This window comes from Monopterus albus, unplaced genomic scaffold, assembly GCF_001952655.1.
Source record: "Monopterus albus unplaced genomic scaffold, M_albus_1.0 scaffold166.1, whole genome shotgun sequence".
Lineage (NCBI taxonomy): Eukaryota > Metazoa > Chordata > Actinopteri > Synbranchiformes > Synbranchidae > Monopterus > Monopterus albus.
Window position 1 is genome coordinate 1255606 of NW_018128046.1, and position 4992 is coordinate 1260597.

Consider the following 4992-nt stretch of genomic DNA (forward strand, 5'->3'; position numbering starts at 1 on the left):
AAAGAGTGTCAGTGTTCCAGAGATATATGAAACACTGACAACTCACCTTAGTACTGTGAGAAGAGTATTGATAGTGTAAACCTGTCTTATTTCCATTTGGAATAACTAGTGTTCCCTCTAGGATTCTTTCAGCAGCTGCACAGTGACAGCAGTGGGTGGGTTGGTGGGTTTTGGGGGGTAGGGGGGTATTGCCACATATGCAGGCTGTCGGAGTGACTATCAGTATGTAATTTAGAACATATTTATGGAGAACTAGTAGTAATAAATAGATATCAATAAGCTATGACAGTCAGGACTCTCCAGATCTAACATAATATGATATGATAGCCAATCACTTGTCTAAGTTTTATGTCATTTAAAAAACCTGATTAGGCACTTCGCAAACATTTGTTGTACAGACTAGCAAGTATACTTGCATCATTGGAAAGGGCTGATCATGCTGTTTATTTTGAGATATTCACAACAAGGAAATGAGTAACGTTACTTCATCAGATATGGAATGAAGAGTAATGGGTGCCCAATGGGTTGGTAGGGTTAAACTGTAATATCTATCTACAGCTCCCATCATGCTTTGGGTGACCCTACGTTGCCCTGAGCCTGTAGGTGTCACACCCAGGTCTGTTATTTAGTTTTGTTTATTCTGATGATGCGCACCAAACAAAGTCATGTTTAATTAGCTACTAGCAGTTCCTAGTTCCACTGTAACCATGTACTGGACAGACTGCAATCACCTGGGAAGGTCCGAGGATTGAAAAGGTGAGCACCAGGGCTCAACCGTGGCCAGGATTCCTTGGTTCCTGTCTTTTATTACACTCTGAGTTAGGCGTGAGTTATGTGCGTCAAATAGGGCCAAGCATCAAATACAGGCTGTGACTAGGTGGCTGTAATTCAGTTTGATTCGCCTTGGGCAAAAGGTGGGAACGCCTCATAACTGGTGGTTGTCACAAAGAGCCACTGACAGCCCAAACGTGTCTATCATGTGACTAGTCTTAATGGTTGTGCTTCCAGCGGTGATCTTTGGCACCAATACAACTTTCTCTTCAGTCACAAAGCAGAGGCAAGTTGTTAAACATGGCATCAATATTGAGACGCTCCTCTTGGAGCATGAGCCACAGTGAACGAGAGCGAGACACTGAAGAGGCCCCTTTCTCTGAGCTGACTGCTGATTTGAATATCAAAACATGATGTAAAACGGTGATTAAAAGCCAATTACAGCTCACATCAATGAAAAGTCAATTAAGTGTTTCAGACGGGCTTTTGCTGAAGTGATGAAAGGAGAAGCAAAGAACAAAAGGAAAAATGAGGAATACAAAGGAGAGAATCGGAGGGGAAGTGTCTGAGAATAAACACAGTTGGGTTAGGACGGGTGCACAAGACAACGTTCAAACGAATGAATGCTCTAGAGACAGGGTTTCTTCTCTTCCCATCATTGCATCCTCATAAATTATGAAAAATGTGCTTAAAGGCATCATTCAATTAAGAGTCAAAGGTGCTGGGGGAATGAAATGTTTTCTAACATTCCCACTATTAAGAATTAAAGTTGCTCTACTTTATTATGACAAAATACAGGGTTCCTATATATACACAGCCATATTCTTGCTACACAACAGGAAAAAAATGCAGGAATATTTTCCAGACATAATTATCTTTTACTCTCTCTACAGACAGACAGATATATAGATAGCAACCAAGCACAGAGACCTTTCAGCCATGCACTACATTCTTATTCAAATAGAGTCCTAGAGCCTCCCGTCCTGGCCAAGATTCAGTAGATTGATTGACTGTATTACCTACTTATACAGCAATGTTGAACAGTAAATATGAAAACAAAAATGTGGGAAGCAAGTTAAAATAAATCAATAAAAATGAGGTATGGTGCACAGCACAGCGGTCAGGTTTGGGATCACGCACCTGCAACTGGAGCCTGCAGGATCAGTCATGTTCACTGTGTTGAAATGCAGCGGTGGTGACATGTTGCTGCAGTCCTGAGAGACAAGGTTGAAGCTGAACGTGTTTGATACAGTGACACAATCTTTGGTCCCGACGGGCTCTCCCAACAGGAAAAATTAAATTGCTGAAAGGGAAGCTAGTGCTGCTTAACCCTGTGCTTTAATTATTGAGAAATGCCTAAACCTGCCGGCACGCACAACACTCTCGACACGAGAGGCTTGTTAGAAAGTAATGAAGAGGTCTGGAGTGAGAGAGGATCTTGTTCGAGAGGTGCCAAACTGGGGAAGATTTGGGCTAAGCTGATCTGTTGGTGCTTGCCTGCCTGTTCCTGAGTTGTGAAATCCCGAAAGAAAAGATGAGTAACACAGAAAGCCTAAGTCCGATCTTGAAATACAGTGTTACTCTACCACTTGGCAGTTAGAGATTCAACTCTCTGCCTCAATTTGCTGTTGCTCCATCCCTCCCCTCACTAATTCACAGAAATCACCCCCAGTCAACTCATGCACAGAATCAACAGGAACAAATTCCACTCATGCACTCACACGGACACAAGAATGCAACTGTAATCAAGCACACAGTGTTTACAACAGAGCATTTTTCTTCCAAGATCTGAAGCTTTGAAAAAAAGGGTCTGGCAACAAAGACTGGAGTTATTTAAAGGAAAAATTACACAGCGTATCAGTAGGGGTCACTGACACTGTGATGGCCAGATGGTCGAGTAGTCTGACTTGTCCTCTCTAAACAGCCTCTGACTCGGTACCAATTTGTTTAGTGCTGTTTTCAAAAATGAGCGCTGCGTTGCTGTACTCTGTGTTTCCTCTTCATGAAGTCAAGGCTGCCTTGGCCTCTCTCACGCCTTGAGTACAAGTAAATAAATTAGTTTTGCTACAATACACAGCTGTGATGAAACGCTTGAAACTGATGTTTATGTTTTGCTAGGCAACTTTAGTAGGGATTAACTGGTCAACTGACAGCCAGTCACAGTTGGGTACTGGACGTTAGAATAGGTTTGGTGATCGGCCAAGAACTGCTTTAACTGCTGGCACACAGCACATACCTAACATGTTATTTATGCCCAACAAGTGAGTACAAGCTCTTCATTTTATTGTTTAATAGAGTGGACCCACGCCCTCATAAACTGGTCTGGCAAAAATCAATGTTGCTAATATTATGAGAGAGAGAGATATTACTTTATTTTGTTGAGCAGTGCAGTTTGTTTTTGTTTATTGTTGTTCTTCACCATTTAAACCTCTAATAAAAACTGGCACGTAACATATGCTAAATGCATCTCAGACAGTCTCCAGTATAAATTCATTTCCCTATATGGCACAATTTTAATGCAGCAGACAGAAGCCAAAGATTTTGCTGCCTCATTGAAAATCTTCATGCACCTGGAAGTGATTTAAAACCTCAACCACCAAGCACATGAACATTTAACAACTCTGATATGTGAAAAGCTATGATTTAAAAATTAAGGGCAGGTTTCTTTATAAAGTCACAAACTGTACTTAGAGTCAGTGGTATAGGGCTTTACATTTGGTGTGCACTTTAAACTGGCACGTCTTTTTCATCTTAAAGCTCAACTAAAATGTCTTTCATTCCATAACATTCAGCGCCAGTCACTGAACTACAATCACTAGAATCAGCACCAGTAAACTCTTATCTATGCGTCATTATGACTGCTACCCCTAAAAAGGTTTGAGTTTTTCTTTGCACGTATCCAGCATCCCAGTGGTGCAATAGCGTGTGACACATACCACATAACACCCCATGTTCAAAGGACGTTTGTCAAATGTCGTTTCCCACTCTCATTCCTAATGTGGAAGTTAAAGTATGCTGAACTATCAACAGAAAACTGCCAGAATAACATTTACAAGAGATGTTATCAATAGTGTCTGGGGCATAGTGCAGCTTTCAGTAATTAGCACCCTGAAGAATTTGCATACCTGGTTTTCCTGCAGTTAGGTTATGATGAAACTAGCTGCCTCTGGAGGAGCTCATCTGGCACCTGCACAGATAGTCACTGATTGTTGTCAGGAACTATGAAACAAAAGAAGATTGTTGCATACAAATTTCTGCAGTTTGTGTGATCATGTGCACATTTCACACAAATCAAGACAGCAGTCTTTCTGGAGCTCAACTTTTGATCATCATCATCTGTTGTTCGGCCAAAATAGCTTTGATGAGAGAGGTGGGGGAACAGCAGGATGGGAGTTGTTTATGTTGGTCAAGAGGCAAATTCACTTTGTAATGTAGTTCACTTTGTAACAGTTTGGACATTCATGAGCACACAGGCAGGCAGAGTCCGGCAACAATCCCCACATATTATCAGTGGCTTTTGTGGAGTAAAAAATAAGAGGGGGGTTTACAGAGAGGGCAGTGAAACTGGATTTTGTTCCATTATGCAAAACAACAATAGCTAGAGACTCCATGTTGTATTGTGGTAAGCTGCTGAGACTGTGGCCAAAATTATTCGGCCCCAAGGAAAAATTTTGGGATCCTGCTGGGCCAAACCTTAAAAACTCTGCATGGCCATCCATAAATTCTCTTCAGAGAAGAGAAGAGTTCACTTCTAGCTGGAGAGCTCCAGCATGGTTCAGTGCCATTACCATTTGAAAAGGGAGAAGATGAGTGCAGTAGCGGGGGGGGATAGACCGGCGTACAGAAAGAAAGGCTGAAGGGGAGAGTGGCAACAGAAGAGCAGCCGACTTGTTATACTTGGCACATGGATGAGCTTCATTCGTCAACAGAGCAAAAGAGCTACTCTCTATTTAGGTTTTGCCCTTGAGACAACGCCGGTCTGGTCTGAGTTGGTATTATGCAGTTGGTGAGCATATCCAAGCTTGTGCGGGATCACCTTGGGAAAAATAATTCTCGCACTGTGTCAAGCTTATTTAAAAAATGCACTTTTACACACTTCTACAGTAAAATGAGGGAAAATACTATTAAAGCTGGGCTTTTAATTTCTTCCTGTATTGTTACTGTGTGTATTTGCTGCATTATGCATATGACCTTTGGCCAGGAAAAAAAGTGCTAACTAAT

At 41.7% G+C, this 4992-nt stretch overlaps 1 protein-coding gene across 7 annotated transcripts in view; it reads right to left on the bottom strand.

The window, feature by feature from the left end:
- Positions 1-4992, bottom strand: part of sema6cb (semaphorin 6Cb) — a 155037-nt gene that overhangs the window by 113877 nt on the left and 36168 nt on the right. The window contains exon 3 of one of the 7 annotated variants that reach the window (XM_020615488.1): positions 3897-3958. The exons of 5 other annotated variants lie outside the window; for them this stretch is intronic. The gene's annotated coding sequence lies outside the window, so the exon portion shown is untranslated. Of the gene's footprint in view, positions 1-3896; positions 3991-4992 lie in introns of all 7 variants that reach the window. One more of the 7 variants, XM_020615487.1, reaches the window with a different exon arrangement.